This window comes from Chenopodium album, chromosome 1 (assembly GCF_948465745.1).
Source record: "Chenopodium album chromosome 1, dcCheAlbu1.1, whole genome shotgun sequence".
Taxonomy (NCBI): domain Eukaryota; kingdom Viridiplantae; phylum Streptophyta; class Magnoliopsida; order Caryophyllales; family Amaranthaceae; genus Chenopodium; species Chenopodium album.
Window position 1 is genome coordinate 61,874,660 of NC_137834.1, and position 19,691 is coordinate 61,894,350.

Consider the following 19,691-nt stretch of genomic DNA (forward strand, 5'->3'; position numbering starts at 1 on the left):
GTTTAGTTTCCTTTGATTACAATATATTGGTTACTTTATAATCTGGATTGTATTAATTAATTAGGAATAGAAAGACTCGTTTCTCTGTGGATTCGACCCTACTTCCCTATCTACATTAGTTAGAGGATTTAGGTATTACTTTTGATTAGGGGATACGACTTTACCTTGTCAGCGAACTTGCCCATTATTTTCATTCGAACACTCACCCGGGATTTCTTTTTCGTTCACTTGATTTCTCCATTTTTTCACCCGATCGGGTGAATTTTACCTCAATTTCTTAGCATGCTTGCGCGTCCGGTCGGGCGAGCTCCGCCCAATCAGGCAAATTTGCAGCTCTAATTTTACTTTACTTGCGGTGCCCACTCGGGCGAGAAAAAGCTATTTTTTATCGATACTTACGCGCCCGATTGGGCAAGCCCGACTCGATTGGGCCTCTACCCAGTTCGAAAAAATACTCCTTTCTTCACCGTTTTCACTTTATTTCTCCCTACTTGGTAGCTCAAAACCTACACTGTAACACCCCCAAAATTCGAGTCTAAAAAAAAACAATAAGAGTAACCTTTAACTTTTAAAAACCCAACCATCGAACTCTGGAAATGTTACTGCTACACTTATTTTCCGTAGAAAATAAATGCAAAGCAAAAATAACATAATATTTAAAATAACTAATTGGTCTAAGTTGTGGCAAAATAAAATAGTCATTACATCAAACTGCAATTATTTGAAACCAATAATTGAGAGGAAATAATTAAATTCGGGGATAAACTAAATTGTCTTAGCTACGTGATTATTCTAACGTCTCCTCACACGTAACCGAGTACCCTTTTTACCAACCTGCAAAATAAATCAGAAACAAGAAAAGAGAGAAAACTCCCAAAAATCAGATAAACTGAGTAATTCCAACTCCATCCCGTAAAATAAATAAATTTTAGTTCAAAACAGTTTATACATAATATAGTCTCATAAATATTTTAATACTCAACCAAGTTCAAATAGTCACATAACATATTATTACTTTATTTAAGAAAGGGAAAGAGAACGCCAGTAAGCCGGGACTAGTCCCTGTCACCACCTACTTTACAGAGGGTCGCGCGTAACCCCAATTGGCCATAAAATAAAACAGAATGTCCCTAGTGTGCACACCCCTCACTAATACCCAGTGATTAGGAGGAAGACTAACAGCAATATACAATAATTTAAACCAACTAGTAGCAACCATAACTACTAGTGGGCAACCTGTTCTTCACCCTTTCAGGTTTCATTTCCCTTCTTAAATTAAATTTCACTGTACATTTTATTAGATTAAATCATCCAAGCAATTACACTGTACACAAGTATTGCACAAATCAATTTAATTTCAAGTAACAATACTTCAATTTCAGTATTATTAGACCATAGTCATCCTACATGACATATAGACCATCAATCACGTATAATCAATCATCCAATTCCCAAGATTATATTTTAAAAAACTCATACAATAACAAATAATCATATTTTTTGAAATTACATATACTAGTACACAAAATAGAAAACTCATATACAATATATATGATTCCATAATATCATACGATAGCACACTCATCACATATAATTATATAAGCACGTATTTGACACATAATATTTCATAAACAATTTCCTAATGGGATTCTAAAGATGATGGACATTGAAAATTACCTTGATCGTGCGTAAAACTCAAGGTAATTAACCTCCGGAACGGTCACCTAGTAGCCTCCGTCTACAAATAAACGATTCTAAGTTAGATAATTATACGACTATACAAAAAAAAAATTGAGCGTGTGGTTAATTTATCATAACCCGTAATCTAGTCGCCCCAAAAATAAAATATAAACAACTAATTCTAGAGTTAAAGAACGTATTATATCATCATCATCACCATGATTATCGTCATCACCATCACCGACATCCAAACCCCAAATCCACTAAATCAATATAGAGTAATCCAAAATCCACTAAATGAATCCAAAGTTTATTATTTTTTTTTTATAAAAAAAAAAAAATCAATCAACTCAAAAATCCAACGGACCAAATATTAAAACTAAAACAAGATGGAAAGTGACGAGTTGCAGGTGACTTCCGAACTCGGCAAATTCGGCTTCGAATTTTTTTTTTTTTTTTTTTTGGAAGAGATAGTTTACCTGAGAAAAGATTGAAAGTACGTTATTGAAATTTGAGGTTAAGGGGAGGGGTTTATATAATTGAGTTGTTTAGCATTCTAGAAATTTCACAAGATAAGGGTCAAACTTATCTTGAGTTTGTTACATAAACTCAGTAAACAGATTTTCAAAATTCCTTTTTATCAGCTTTCAAACCAATCTCTGTATGTTATCCAAAATCAGTTTTTTTTTTTTTTTTTTTTTTTTTTATCAAATCCGAAAATAATAATAATAATTTTTTTTTTTACAATTTGAAAATAATAATAATTAGTTTTAAAGTTTATTTATTTATTTTTTGAAAAGAAATCGTTGACCAAAAATACTCCAAAATTTGGGGTATTACATCTACTCCCCCTTAAAACGAAAGTTCGTCCCCGAACTTTAAAGTTAGCTCTCAAAAAGGCTCATACGACGATAAAATATAAGTTAGTATTACATACACAACTCTCTTCAAATATGTAAAGTTTTCACTCTCCTCACCCTTCTAAAAAGAAATAAAATAAAATAAAAACTAGTCTAGAAAACAAGAAATACGAGTAGCCTCTCGTAAACCCTAGTTTATTATAAAGGTCCCACACGACCATTATAACTTAGATCTAGGATGAAAGTGGAGTTAGGTGGATTTCCTCCACCACTCCAACGGTAGCTCCTTTATGTTACACCTTTAATCGTTGACCATTGACTTTGAATTCTTTACCCTTTTCATTCACTAGCTCAACCGAGCCAAATTTATTCACCTTAGTGACACTAAAGGGACCCGACCACCCAGACTTTAGTTTTCCTAGGAAGAGTTTTAGTTTATAATTAATAAGTAGAACCTTGTCACCCGATGTGAACTCTCTTGGTATGTCGTGCCACTTCTTGGTTTTCTCCTTGTAAATTAGTGCACTATCATATGCCGATAATCTAAACTCATCCAACTCAATTCATAATTTAACATGAAATCAAATAGATTAAATTCATGAATCTTATAGCAATCGAATTAGATCAAAACCAAAACACAAAAATCACAATTTAGGGGTTTAGGGTTCTGAATTTTTCGAACTAGGGTTTAGGGGTCGAAAATTTCGACCCTATTAGGGTAAAATTCGGATCTTTTTATGGCTAATCTTGAGCAAATTAAACAACTTTTAATAGTTCCATATGTTAAATCACATTTAAATAATAATTGACCCATAATTAAATTATTCCCCTCCAAATTGAATTAAAATTGTGGACAATCAAAGAATTAATAATTCAATATATGTACATGCATGGGCTAACTGATACCACTGTAGGATTTTAGATACTATAAGCAGAATTGCATGAATCATATTCATAAGAATCTAAACACCAAGATCAATACATAGCACATAAAGAACAATTAATAATACCTTTAAAGCGTGATTCCACTAGCAATCGAGCAAGAACAAACGGGAGACAAAGAACCCCAAACGTGATTCCTCTACTTGGTCCACAGGCATAAATTAAACCTCCACTAATGCTAGTTAGTTGTGATCGAACCTTTCGATTAACCTTCTACGGAGAAGAGAGAAACACGAACTAACCACAAACCACCACGAACGAACACCACACACGCCATCTAGGGTGGCCGGCCGTACGGACGAGGGGGGAGAGAGGAGGGCCGTAAGAGTGAAAGAGATATTAGGATTTGGGACTTGGTTGCTTTGTTTCACAATTCACTGACTGTTAATTGTGAATTGATTCAACTTTAGTCATGGATCTTATTAATAGATCATATCTCCAAATAAGTGTCCATTTCAAACCCAAATACCTTGTCCTAATCAAACTACTCTAGCCCAACACTCCATATGGTCTGTCATAACCTCATGAGGCCCATTAATGGGTGTTTTACTTGTTTAACCCAATACCCTTAATGTGTGACCTCATAGGTTCCATTCTATTGGGCTTTGGACTATTTGACTAGCCCAAAGTTCATTTATCATATCTACCAACAAACAATGACGACCCAAAAGAATAAACTTATTATCTCCATCATAGTGATCCTTAATATATCTAGTAATTCCACTTATCGAAGACATAATTCCTTCACTTTGGACGCCACCATGCTTGAATGCATGATCATAGTGGGGCTCAAAGTTGAGTGTTTGAAATATTCCCTACACAAGCCATAAGGTGAAAATTTAGAAAAAAAAGCATAATCATAAAACTCATATGAGAAAGGTTCAATTCAGAGAAGTACTAGGGAGCACAGAAAAGTGCAGCAAAATGGAGGAGGGGCATAACAAAACATAGCATGGAAGATAAAGAAAATGAGCATAAATAAAAATTGAAAGTTTTAGTAACAAGTAATTGACATTTATAACAAGTAATACACAATAGGATGGTATCAATAGAGTCCCACAATACTCACTAAGAGCAACTACAATGGTTGGCTAATTCATATAATAGCTTGTTATGCCAAATCATCTTTTTAAGCTACAACAATTCTAGCTATTTGGTTCTCCAATGGTTAAGCTAGTTATAAATTAATTTATTTTTAAATTTAAAATATTTTTTATCTAATAAATATCTACCAAGCTAATTAGCTCTACAAAGCTAATTTGTTTGCCAAAGCTAATCAGCAAGATGTGCAACAATGGTATAGCTATTAGTTTAAGAGTTTTAATATTTGCAAGCTAGTCCCTTTTTTCAACCATTGGAGTTGCTCTAACTATCAACGAGTTATAGAGATCAAAATTCCAAAAGGGAATAAAGGGAATATTGGATACAAAGGTAACATATTCAGATAACATGTGCAGACAAGTGAAATAATGAATAGGGAAAAAAAACCAAGTAGCAACTGGGGGCATGGCGCATATAACAATCAACACAAAGCCAATAGATCTACACAGGACATATCCAACGAGATACATTAATACATACAAGTAGTCAAGAGCATAATACTGTAAATAAGTAGCATAACCAAGATAAGGAGACATAGTGTAAAAAATATACAATGGGAGGAAATAATTAACCCCATTAAACAGGTTGAAGCGGTTGTGTTTGGGTATTAGGTTAATAGAAAATTAAAATTGAAGCCATGTAAGGGAATAAGAGGATAAATTAACAGGAAGAAGGACAGTAAGAAATTAAAATCCCAGTAGCAGAAAGATAGAAAGATACACCCCTGTAGATCTTGAAAGATAATTGGTATTGAAATTGAAGCCCGAATCAAAGCCCGATTGAACAAAGATAACAGCTCTTGAGATATTACGCTTAGGGCTTTTGAGATTGATGCCCGACTCAAGACCCGAGCCAAGACCTGAAGCTTGATGTTAATCAGAATATTTAGAAACAATCGTAGATCAATGTGTTTGAGATCCACCCCCAGGAAGAGACAAAGCAAACCACATATTTAAGAAGAATCCCTTTAATTAAATTGGAAATATATCTGCAGTAATTATAATTTCAAGAACCCAATGGACTTGGGTAAGGGTCTAACACTTTGAATTAAAAAAATATGGGCATAGGATTACAATCCAAGAGACTAGGGGGATAAGAGCATAGGAGGTAAACATATAAGGAGAAACTTAATTATGGCTTACAAGCAAAATTTCCAACTTTATCAAATCATCAAAATGCTGTAAATATGTGTTAAAACACCTATTTCAATAATTTAAACCACCCATAATCAATTTCCATCAACATGCAATAATTTAGAAACCTAGGGTTTTCAATTTGGGGCATTTTAATTCAAAACAAAATCTGAAAATTTATTTACATTATTCTTATAATCAAACATCAATAAAATCATCACAAACATCCAAAATCACCAATTAAATAAAGGCTAGTTTAGGATTAAAACAAAAAGAATTAAAATTTAAAATTTCTTTTTTTTTAAGGTCAAGCAGCAGCCCCGACACCACAACAAGCTCCTGTCGCGCTGTTGATGGTGTCATCGCAGCTGTCGACGCTTGCTGGTGGTGCGGCGGTCGTCTGACTATGTGGTGGTGGCCGGTGGTGGTGATAAAAAACAAGGGAAAGGGGAAAAATAAGAAAGAAAAGGAAAATAAGAGGAGAGAGAGAGAGTTACCTTTGGGTATTCTCCACATTGATCAAAGTTTGATTTTGCTCATATGGTAGGTATTTATATCCTCTCTCAAAACCCTCCTTCTGGAAATGCTCTTCCTACCCTTAATGATCCCTTTCCTATTCCAACTACAATTTGACTTTCCTAAATGCCATTGATTGTAAAAATTATCCTGTTAAAAAATCATATGCCCAATATTTTTAAATTATAAAATAAAGTATTTCAACATTATTAAATAAATAAATTGGTTTTTTAATAAATCTCTTTAAATTAATAAAACTTCATAAATAATTGATTTCTACTTATTTATATACTTTGAGAAATACTATTTAAATTTAAAATACGTATAAAAATAGGGGTATTATAATATCCTGACACAATTGGAATTCTAGCAACATAATATTGAAAATTTTGAAATGATTTTATGCTAATGTTTTGCAATTTATAGGATTTTGTGTAAGTTTCGGAACGAAACTTCTTTTAAGAGGGGTAGATTGTAATCCCCCGTATTTTATAAATAATTTATAAATGAAATTTTATTTCATTTATAATATTTATATGTATTTTCTAGAATTTATTCTACAAGTTTTGAATTATTTTTGGGTCAAGATTTAATAAATTTTGGGTACTAGTAACAGCCCTATAAAAGTTGAGATATTTTATGAATCGAATATATCGTCATATATGAATTGGGAACTTGTGCCAATATTGAGATATTAATTATTACCATGTGAAAGATTATTTGATCGATGTATGATATCAAAAGGCTGAGATTATTATTTTGTTCTTGGTTTGAGGCTCGACGTTATAAACCTTAGTTCTTGGCATGTTGGTAAGGAGATAATAATCATGAGTTAAAAATGAGGTACAATCTTTATTTATATTTTTTTTATGGTCCCCTATAGTGGGATTTGGCTCGTATGTGGTTTGGTTTAAGGTGTTTTCTGGTTATTGAGAGTATTCAAGTTTTTATACTTGTTGGTTTATCTATTCAAATTACCCATGTCCAAGCTAAGGCTAGGTATAGAACAAAGAGCACGACACACTTATAGGCCAGGATAGATGAGTAAAATGAGTAAAAGATCATATTATTTTTCGAGGTTGGGTTTGACAAAGGTTGTTTCTAGAGTACAATGTGTAATGTAGTTTTGAACTACATTGTTTAATTGAGCTAGTAGTGTTAATTATTCTATTATTCTCAACATTCTGATATGTGATGATTACTTAGCCTTTTGCTGACATGTTTATACTTGTTTGTTGTGCTTTCGGCCATGTCTTTTTCTCCTGCGACGATCCATTTTGGAATTTGTCCTTAATGGTGAGCAATCAAGATTGTAACAGGTTGATCAAGTGATGCCCGTAGCTAAAGGAGCTCAAGTGTTTCTAATAGTTTGTTATAACGAGTTTGTAAAGTTGTATAAATAACTCACTTAGATTATTGGGTCGTACAGTTAGGATTTTGTAAGCCTTAACACTTGATATGTTGTCAAGTGTGGCAGGATTACCTCCGATTTAGGTGTATGCTTCTGCAATTTTATTTAAAAGTTGTTAATTTTTCCTTTATTTATTGTTTTTTATTACTTAGTAAATCGGGAGTGTTACAGCATGATCATTACACTGTAATAATTCAATAGAATTTGATGCTTAGGGGGTCTTAATCTTACAAAATTACCTTTTGTTATGAGTCAAGGGGTATTTGGTGCATTTTTTTATGCAAACCTCAGGGTACACGATGCATTTAAAAGTTTTTAAGAGTACACGATGCATTTTTTTAAAACCTCAAGGGTACACGAAACAATTCCCTTAATTAATAAAAAAAACATATATTTATCTAAAATACTATAAGGAATTTATTATGAAAGAACCTATTAGCCAGATAGGTATTTTAACGTACACATTTGACAATATCTATACATATTTTCGTATATTTCACCAACAAATTGGTATACATTTTTTTTGTCTTATAGACTAAATGAATTTTTTAAAACTGTGTACTACGTATTTAACCTTTAAATAGATTTCTATTTTAATTTTTTTTAGAAAGTAAATTGGTTTTGTACTTAACGTAGTACATTACGCTAATATATCACATGTTAATAAGAATCCGATTTTTTTTCCTTACATTTACGCTCCGTAATTGTTAATATTTTTTGTGGAAAGTTACATCAAATCTTTTATATTAAATAATTAATATTCTAATTAATTTCTTAGAGCTTCTAATATATAGTATTATTTTATAAAAAATATTTTATTGAAGTACATGACACTATGTTTGGCAAAAATTATGTTGAAGTTTGATTTTTTTTTTCTTTTACTTTATTTTTTTTTATTTTTATTTTAAGGAATGTTAGGCGAATACTATCAACTCACTATAATTATGCTAGCAACAAGATATGCTAAAGTATTACCCGCCTTACGAACATGACTGCACTTAAAAGAAGAAAAACCATGCTTCAGTCGCTTAATATTTTTTATATAAAGCATCAATGGGAAGTATATCCTGCAACCTCTTATTCAATGTTATTGACAATATTGTATGCTTCGCTTTCCAATTCAATATTGTCAAACATAGTTTTACTTAAATTTATATACTCCGTAGTTGTCAACTTTAAGATTTGTTTTCTAAATAGACTAAATTAAATTAAAAAAAAATCACTAAGGGACCCACTAAAAATGACATGTTTGCTAGTTTATACAGCTGATAGATTGATGATGGAACTCGACCCATTGATTTATTTATGACGGATCTAACCCATTTATAATCGGGCGGGTCATGGGTTTTAATAGCTGATAATTGAATGAAATATCCCCCCTTGAATCCAAGGCCCATGTTACCTAAGGTCTTATGTAACACTTTGGGTAGACAATAGGTAACACTTTATTGGGTGATACACAAGGTAGTAAAAGTGTAACACTTTGGGTAGACAAAAGTGTTACACAAGGTGGTAAAAGTGTTATTATAGACAATAGGTAACACTTTATTGGGTGATACATCCGCCCATGTTACCTAAGGTCTTATGTAACACTTTGGGTAACGTACAGTAACACTTTCAAAAGTGTTATTATAAACCCTTTTATGTATCACTTTTTACATTATTAGTATCATTTTCAAAGTGTTACTTTTTATTTCTTATGTAACACTTACTTATCTTTAGTAACATTTTTTAATCATATAGTATCACTTTATCCAACATTATGTATCATTTTTTCGAACTAATGTAACACTTTGTTGATTATTAGGTAACATTTTTCAATCATGTTTTGACATATAGTAGCACTCTATTCGACATTATATATCACTTTTTACAAAGTAATGTAACACTTTATAGATTAATAGGTAACATTTATTATTATTATTAAAATTATTATTGTTGTTGTTGTTGTTATTATTATTATTATTATTATTATTATTATTATTATTATTATTATTATTATTATTATTATTATTATTATTATTATTATTATTATTATTATTATTATTATTATTATTATTATTATTATTATTATTATTATTATTATTATTATTATTATTATTATTATTATTATTATTATTATTATTATTATTTACTATATTTTTTTTAAAATATAAGGAAAAAAATTATATGTACAACAACTACATGAATAATAAATCAACACATATGATAGAAAACAATTTGGATTGAAATACTTTCATAATTCTCACAAAAAAAAATCCACAAACACCAATTTTAATGTTTAGCCAAACAATATAATAATCCAAACACAAAGAATATTAAGTTCGATCTCTAGCTTGGAAAAAGTAAGGAAATACAAAAATAATAATAACAGCATATAGCAGCTACATAGCTAGCTAGCCGAACATCAGAAGCAGTAATGGATGCTGCCATCAGTAGTCTTTAGTAGAGTTGTTCATGGAAGGGTCAACCCACTAAACCCGCCCAACCCGGCCCGCAAAAAAAGCGGGCTTGGACAACCATTTTGAAAAAAATTGTTAATTTGGGTGGGCTAGGCCCGGCCCGTTAATATAAATGGGCGGACACGGACAAGACAATATGTACCGTGGGCTAGCCCGCTCGGCCCGTTTATTTTAAAAAGTAATAGTTTAATGATTTTTTAGTTAGTTGATTATGTAGTATATTTTAGAAAATAAATACAAAGAGACTATATTGGACTCTAACCTATTATTAGCTACAACTATTTATTTCAATTTTATATTTAATCATTATACTTGTATTAAATAAGTTCATTCTTTCCTTTTTTTCACTAACATATGTCACAAGTTAAATATGTTTTTTTTCTAGTATCATTAGTGATCAAGAAATTTTTAAGATAACTAAATCAAAATAATATTAACATATGTAAATGATAAAAAAAAATAATTAGTGTTAAATATATGTAAAACAAATATTTTAGGCCCGTGATCCCTCGGGCAAGCCCGGCCCGTTAATAGAGCGGGCTTGGACAATTTATCAAGCCCGTATAAAAGGGCTCGGGTTAGCTACAATTAGCCCGTTGGACAAAAAATGAAGTATAGGCCCGGCCCGTTTCCCGTCCAAGCCCTCAAACGATCACCTCTAGTCTTTAGCAGCAACCAACAGTAGCAGATAGTAGTGGAAGCTTCCAGCAGTAGCAGACATTAGTTGGCAGCAACTAGCAGTAGCAGAGCAGTGGCAGCAAATGGAATGAGAAAGAGTCAGCAACAAATCAGACAACAGTGTCAGTAGTAACAGCAAAAGACAGCAGCAAAACAGCGGTAGCAGCAGCAAAACAACGGTAAAAGTAAGTAGAGTTCTTCTAGCATCATAAATTGCTATCCCAATTCTTCATCTTGATCCAATTGATCCTATGTGTGAAAGCATCATATATCAAACAACCATAACAAAAATGAAATAACGCAATAATAAGAGTTGATTCTTTTTAAAAGATTATATATTAAATTATTAACCATTACATCATTTCGCTTCTGTTCATTAGAGTGTACAATCGGAATATGATCTGTAAGTTCTGGATTGGATGACACATTTTCAAGTGACTGAGTCAAAGTATCCAACACTTCCGGATCAATTTGCTTGAGTGTCTTCATTAATTCTGCTACAGTTTCTTTCACAATTTGGCCTTTATATGGCTTTAAGAACTTATCGGGAATTATTGGTTTGTTGCTCTTTCCCCTTAGTGAACATATCCCCGGTTGCTTTTATTTTGCTCTATCTTTGTTTGTCTGGCTTCTATTTTGTTCTATCCTTGTTTGTCTAGCTTTCTCAAAATCTTCCATCTGGATCTTGCTTCTTACAAAGAACATACAAGAGAGTTAGTTGGCGAACATCATTGATGACAAACAGGTTTTTGGAGTGTCAGACACCTAGCAGAGTATTTAATATATGCATCTAAGTAAAAGATATCATTATTCTCACGACACTTACAATAAATGAAGCCGACTACGACACACAAACTCCCCTATGCAGATTTCAGTTCTGAAACTCAGCTTGAATTCAGTTCTAAATTTCAGCTCTGATTTCAGTTCTGAAATTCAGCTCTGAATTTAGTTCTGAATTTCAGCTCTGATTTTAGTTCTGGATTTCAGCTCTGAATTAAGTTATGAATTTCAGCTCTGATTTCAGTTTTGAAATTTAGCTCTGAATTCAGTTCTGGATTTCAATTCTGATTTTAGTTCTGGATTTCAGTTTGGAATTTCAGCTCTGAATTCAGTTCGGAATTTCAGCTCTGATTTCAGTTATGAATTCCATTATTCTTGTAGCTCAATATAGAAGACAGAATGTTAAGAGGGGAAAGAAATGGTGATGCAAGTCTAAGCATGGAGAACTTCGAAGATTTGCTTATCATGCATCAAGATAGTTTATCCCTAAACATTGATTCAAGCCAAGCATTGCATGGACACTTTCTTGGATATCAAAGCAAAGCCACGGTTTGCTTAGTGGTTTTTCTTGGAGTCTAGTTCACTTTCTTGAACTTTCTTGAATTTTCTTTACTTAGATTTTGCTTACAAGTTTTTACCTTTCACTTGAAAGGGTTTTTCTTGGTTCAAGCATTAGGATCTTTAATCTTTATTTAGTTCTTTAATTTTTATTTATTTATTTAGTTGTTTTAAAAATCAGTTAGTTAGCAAAATAAATCAGTTTAGGCGTGTGCTTGTTCTCCAAGGAGTTTGGTGTATGCTTGTGCGCCAAGGTGCTTGCTCTTCAAGCAAGTTAGAATTCTAGTTTAATTAGGATTGAATTAGGGACTTGTCCTAATCTTCCTAGGTAAACTAAGTCTTATAAATAGGGCTGTAAACACACGAATAAACATACATAGATTAATATTCAGATTTATTTCTTAAGTTGCATACTTGAGTTTTGGTTGATTGCGATCAATTGCTGTTTTGCTTATTTTAGTTAAAACATTCGTTTGGATTGATTAATTAGGTGGATTCTTAATTGATTAATCTTAGTTTTTGTTTAATTCTTGGTGGATTTCCTGTATAGAATTAGACTTAAACATATCCCTTGTGTTTTGTTGATTTTCGGATCAATAATTCACATCATCTTTGGTACCAGAGCCAGGTTTGCGCAACTTCGAAAAAAATTAAACTGGGAACAATTGGCTGGGAATTTTTGCGTGATTCTTTTTGCATTGAACTCTAAAAACGTCCAGATATCACCATATAAAATTTCATAATTTTTAATTGAGTAACGCGCTCTACACAGCCTCAAACGTTTGGTGTTTGTGCACTGATTTGCGGATGGGAGTCCGGTTTTTGTGTTGCCTAGTTTTCCTTCAAGATTCGATCTTTTAATCAAGATTTTTGCATAAAATGACTTGGTTTGTGTAGGAATCATGAGTGACGAGGAGGTTCCACAAGTTCCAAGGGGATTAACCTTATAACAGGCTCAAAATCTTAGAAGAGATAGGCGAATTGACGAGTTGGCAGCAAGGATGGATGAGATATTAAAAAGGCTTGATACTCTTGCTGGAGATTCTTCAAGGAAAGGGAATTCTAACCCTAATTCTGGTTCAAGTGAGGAAGAACAACCAAGGAGGAACCCAAGGAGGCCACAAAATAATTATTCCTCAAGTGATGAATCACCAAGGCCTAGGAGGAGAGATCGACCAAAGGATGATGATAGGAACCTTAGATTAGATCTTCCCGAATTCAATGGGAGTATGAATGAACCTGAAAAATACTTTGAGTGGATTAGAAGGGCCGAGACACTCTTTGATTACAAGGAGTATGATGAAAGGAAAAGATGCAAATTGGCTGAATTAAAACTGACCGGTTATGCTAGTCTTTGGTATGATAATCTAAAGAAGAAGAGGCATAAGGAGGGGCGTGCAAGAATCTCAACTTGGGAACAACTCAAGAAGCACATGAAAAAAAGGTTCGTACCTAGTGATTATATTCAAGATGTTTATCTTAAGATGCAACTTTTTAAACAAAATTCTATGACTGTTGAGAATTATATTGGTGAATTTGAAAAGTTATGCATGCTATGTGGCTTAGAATAGATTGTTGAGCATAAGATTGCTAGATTTATTTCGGGGTTGAATGATAATATTGCTGAAAAAGTTGAATTGCAACAATATTGGTCCTTTGAGGATGTTTGCAAGGTAGCTTTGAAAGTTGAAAAACAGATAAAGGGGAAGAAAGGGACGTACACTAAGCCCTTTGTAAAAGGTTTCACTAAACCTTTTGAGAAGAACAGCTTGGAGAAAAGTGGTTCTAGTTCGAACTACAAGGAGACTAAATCAAAATTTGAAGCTCCTAAAAAGCTTGTTGAAGATAGGAAGTGCTTCAAGTGTGGTAGTGTTGGTCACATTGCAACTAATTGTCCATAAAAAAGAGTAATGACTGCTCAAGAGTGGGAACAAGAACAAGCTAAGTGTGAGCAGGGTAGTGACTATGAAGAAAAGAACGAAGAGGAAAACTTTGAAGAAGAGGAGGGGCATATTGACGAAATTGATCCCGAGACTCATGGTCAAAGTTTGGTTCTAAGAAGGGCGCTACACTCTAAAACCGTACCTATGGAAAACAATCAAAGGGAGAAAATCTTTCTTACAAGGTGCAAGGTAGAAGATAGGTTGTGTGACATGATCATAGACACGGGGAGTTGCACTAATGTGGTATCTACTACTTTGGTAGACAAATTGAAGTGGCCAACTACTGAACATCCAAGCCCTTATAAGCTTCATTGGCTTAATAATTCGAGTGATGTTAAGGTAACTAAACAAGCCTTAATCTCCTTTTCAATTGGTAAATTTCATGATAAATTTTTGTGTGATGTTTGTCCTATGGATGCTTGTCATATACTATTAGGCTGTCCTTGGTAATATGATAGATTTGTGAAGTTTGATGGAAGGACTAATGTGTATGTTGTGAGAAAAGGAGAAAAAGAGAGACCGGTTGCTTTAAAACCTTTGATAAGCAACAAGTCTTCTAATGTTACCTCTAATTCAAAGAGTTCTTATTTGCTGCAAGATGGTTTTCTTTTCAAGGGAAATCGACTTTGTCTTCCTAAGTGTTCTATTAGAGAGCTAGTTGTTAGAGAAGCTCATGGGGGAGGAATTGCTGGTCACTTTGGCATTACAAAGACCTTGAGTATGTTACAAGAACACTTCTATTGGCCTAAGATGCTCACGGATGTGCAACTAGTTATTTCTAGGTGTGCAACTTGTCAAAAAGCGAAGGCTACTTTTCATCAAGGCTTGTATACTCCTTTACCTGTTCCAGATTCACCTTGGGAAGATAATTCTATGGATTTTATTGTGGGATTGCCGAGAACACAACGGGGGAAAGACTCTATTATGGTTGTTGTGGATAGGTTTTCTAAGATGGCTCATTTTGTTCCTTGTCACAAAGTGGATGATTCTATGAAAGTGGCGGAATTATACTTCAAAGAGATTGTTAGATTGCATGGAATTCCTAAAACTATTGTGAGTGATCGAGATACAAAGTTCATGAGTTTCTTTTGGAAGTCTCTATGGAAGCTTGTGGGAACTAAATTGCTCTTTAGTACATCTTACCATCCACAAACTGATGGACAAACCGAGGTTACTAATCGTACTCTTGGTGCGCTTTTGCGTGGGTTAGTGAGTAAGACACAAAAGGATTGGGACATCAAGTTAGCTCATGCGGAGTTTGCTTATAATAGATCACCTACATATGCTACCAAACATAGTCCTTTTGAGGTAGTCTATGGAGTCAATCCGAAACTTTCAATTGATCTTGTTCCATTGCCTAAGGGTGAGTTAATTCACAAAGATGCCGAGTCTAAGTTGAAGAGTATGCTGAAATTACATGCTCAAGTTCGAACAAGAATAGAGAAAGTAAATGACATGTACAAAGCTAGAGCAAACAAGCATAGAAAGCAACAAGGTTACAATGTTGGAGACTTGGTATGGTTACATTTGAGAAAGGAAAGATTTCCAGGAAAACGCAAGAATAAGTTGATGCCTAGAAGTGAAGGTCCTTTCAAGATTATTGAGAAGATCAATGACAATGCTTATAAGTTAGAACTTCCGGGAGAATATGGAGTTAGTGCTACATTCAATGTTGGCGATTTGGCTAAGTATATTCCTGATGAAGAACTTCGAGATTTGAGGACAAATTCTTTCGAAGAAGAGGAGGATGATGCAAGTCTAAGCATGGAGAACTTCGAAGATTTGCTTATCATGCATCAAGATAGTTTATCCCTAAACATTGATTCAAGCCAAACATTGCATGGACACTTTCTTGGATATCAAAGCAAAGCCACGGTTTGCTTAGTGGTTTTTCTTGGAGTCTAGTTCACTTTCTTGAACTTTCTTGAATTTTCTTTACTTAGATTTTGCTTACAAGTTTTTACCTTTCACTTGAAAGGGTTTTTCTTGGTTCAAGCATTAGGATCTTTAATCTTTATTTAGTTCTTTAATTTTTATTTATTTATTTAGTTGTTTTAAAAATCAGTTAGTTAGCAAAATAAATCAGTTTAGGCGTGTGCTTGTTCTCTAAGGAGTTTGGTGTATGCTTGTGCGCCAAGGTGCTTGCTCTTCAAGCAAGTTAGAATTCTAGTTTAATTAGGATTGAATTAGGGACTTGTCCTAATCTTCCTAGGTAAACTAAGTCTTATAAATAGGGCTGTAAACACACGAATAAACATACATAGATTAATATTCAGATTTATTTCTTAAGTTGCATACTTGAGTTTTGGTTGATTGCGATCAATTGCTGTTTTGCTTGTTTTAGTTAAAACATTCGTTTGGATTGATTAATTAGGTGGATTCTTAATTGATTAATCTTAGTTTTTGTTTAATTCTTGGTGGATTTCCTGTATAGAATTAGACTTAAACATATCCCTTGTGTTTTGTTGATTTTCGGATCAATAATTCACATCAAATGGTGATAGTGGTGGGAAATTGGCAGGCTCAAGGAGAAATGGCAGTCAAATGATAATGCATCAGGTCTGATTTGAAAGACAATTGACCATTGGAAGCATGTTCTAGAAATACACCATAATATCTTAACTTGAAATGAATATGTATGTTGTCCTATAGAGAAGCAAGAATATTAGACAAGTTCTTGATTATTAGCTACTGAGCCAACAATATTTTTCTAATCTGTATTAATCAGAGAGTCTTGAGTTATATACACAAAATAGGCAGATTTTTGCATGAAAATTTGCATAATAGATATAAAAACAAAGTTATCATGGTAGAATCATAGTAGAAAGGGTACAAATTAAAATAAGATTCAAAACTAGGACATTCAAGCCAACCACCCTAAGATTCCAAGGCATTAATGTATTTTCCACATTGATTTCAATATAAGCCAAAAAAGAAAAAAATGAGAGAGACATGAACGAAGAAAGAGCACCTGGCTGGAAATTCGAGTACCTTGAGCACGGAAAGAGTACATGAGCACCTGACTGCACATAAAACAAAAGTCTAGATTAACTTACAAATTCCTAGTAGAAAGGGTATTGCAACAGTTAGCTAATTGTAATTTGGGTCCTAATGAAATTAAGAATGACCCTATGAATATTCAACAACTCATGGGTATTTGACTGCCAATATAATATCAAACCTCAAATCAAACCAACTGCAAAATAGAGGTGCTCTATCGCATAAAACTAAATTTAACCACTAACTTACAAAAAAAATAACACAAGTTCAAATAGAAATATAAAACACTACAATGATAGTTTGTCAAAATCACATAAGAAAACAATAAAGAATAAAAGCATTAACTTACCCCGAAAACTAGGAAGTCTAGGAAAATAGGTAGCCTGATTTGATCCTTGGACCCATTTTAGCATTAGGGGAAGGGAACCTGGAATCAGCAATGATGCTGGAAGAATAGGTGGTCTAACACCAGGTCTTTACACTACATAGGTTGGCCACTAATACCTTAATTCTCTCATCAATCAAACTTTGTGTTTGTTCGTTGCTCCTCAAATTGTTGATAGTATATCCATACATTTGCATTAAGTGTGATAGTTGACAGAAATTCAAACGAGTGACTAACCCCTCCCCCAACTCACACACACACACACTCACACACACACACACACACACATGAATGACAAAGTCTGGATCTTTTATGTAGATTTGGCACCTCTGTGACCTCTTGTAAAGTGCGCCTTTCAGCTTTGCTAGTTTTATTTGTTAATGGTTTGGAGGTCCGTTCCTGTCTTTATGATGAGACGCTTGTGCTTCTGATACATTTCCTCCCTTCTCTGCATCATTGTTTTCATTAAAAAAAAGTACAGCATAGATCATGTTCACATATAAAAAGAGATACTTACTCTAGGCAATTTAAATTAAAAGTAAAATGATTCTATAAATGCAATGCAATGTGAGAGAGGAAAAAAAAAAAGACATATAAAATCCCACACAATAAAAGGCTACAAAATGCATATATTAAATGCAAATCAACACAACAGAAATGACAGTTGCGTCTATATTGTAGCTCCTTGTTGGAGGAGGTCTGAAATAGATGTACAAATCCCTGAATTGGTCCTTTTCGGAATAAACTTGTCCATTAATTAACTTATCTACTCGTATATGTCCTCAATTGAACTTATTTATCTGAACTTATCGGCCTTGAAATGAACTTAGTCAACTTACAATGTGAATAGAACATGGCCTTAACTTTCCATAAGCACCAACACCACCCCAATTGAAAAAATCAAGCCAATTTGAAACTCCACAACAGCTAAAATCCCAATATCATAATTTCAAAAAAAAATAGTCAAGCCAATTTCAGCAATTTCACCATCAATCCATATTCTAACTAGTAGTATACATCTATATTATAGAAATTTACAAAAATTTCAAACATGAGAATGAATTATACACATATTAACTGACTACTTCAAGCTAAAATCACTAAAACTTCAGATTTCAGCAAATAACTAGCAATTGAAAGATAACCTAATTTAAGAAAATTGAGGATGAATCGTACACACTCGTACACAAATTAAAGCTAAAATCACTAAAACAAACATCATGAAAACCCTTAATTAGAGAAAAAAGAAGAGGGAGGGAAGTGAAAACTTATTGGTGGAAAAGATTTTTCATTGAGAAGAAACAAAAATAGAAGGAATTGAGAGATTGGAGAACAGCAAAGCGAAGAAGCCGAACGAGAATTGAGAGATTGGAGAACAGTAAAACCATCACCCCAACATCGAATTTTTGCTTTTTGATGGGGTTTGAGGTTCCATCTCCAAATTACCATAATCTTAATTCCCCAATTTCTCATTTAATTTTCACAAAAAAAAAACCCCACTAAATCATTAAAAATTAAACACAACCCAAAAAATAATTCGATTATTGAACCATAACCCATGAGATTATTTAATCAATCAAACAAAGGGTAATCCTTAATTTCATCGATTTTGCTCAAAACGCTGACTTTGAAACATATTAACTTAAATTAAGTATATAATATAGTAAAAATCAAAGTAAATTGTATGATCCACGAACCTGGTAGTAGCTCAGAGATCACCCCGTCTTTCGCTTTCAAAGAACAATGAAATATCGAAGTAGATCTATGAAGTGGAAGTGACAACCCAACAACCTTGTTTTGCGCTACATGGATTAAAGAATCTAAACTCATGCTGAGAGAACATTTTTGAGCGAGAATGAGAAGAGTAGATAGATTAGAATGAAAAATTAAAATAAAGGGCAACGATTAGCTTTTTCTACAGTGGGATTAGAAGAAAAATATATTTAATTAGAAAATAAAAGGATTGAGTAACATCAAATTAAGTGTTACAACTAAATGATACCTAATATCAAAGTGTTACCATTAACTGTTACATAATATTAATGTGTTACAAAAAATGTTACTTAATACGTCAATGTTACAAAAGTGTTACGTAAAAATCAAACAATCCTAAAATTTGTAAAGTGTTACCAATGAGTGTTACTTAAGCCCAATTTTGTACTAGTGTGTGTCTCTGAGTTCTCCATTGAAGCGCACTCAACGTTCTCCATTGAAGCGCACCCAACATCGCACTTGATGAAAT

At 33.1% G+C, this 19,691-nt stretch overlaps 1 long non-coding RNA gene across 4 annotated transcripts; it reads right to left on the reverse strand.

The window, feature by feature from the left end:
* Positions 1-10,527: 10,527 nt before the first annotated feature.
* LOC145593923 (uncharacterized) lies at positions 10,528-19,337 on the reverse strand. 4 transcript variants are annotated; one of them, XR_014102816.1, is made up of 5 exons: positions 19,147-19,336; positions 17,414-17,897; positions 17,056-17,087; positions 11,141-11,471; positions 10,528-11,032 (listed from the first exon to the last, which is right to left on the reverse strand). It is a non-coding gene; the product is annotated as an uncharacterized LOC145593923 (long non-coding RNA). The 4 variants fall into 4 exon arrangements; XR_014102813.1 differs by having other exon boundaries at positions 17,036-17,087; XR_014102814.1 differs by having other exon boundaries at positions 11,141-11,474; positions 17,036-17,087.
* Positions 19,338-19,691: the final 354 nt, after the last annotated feature.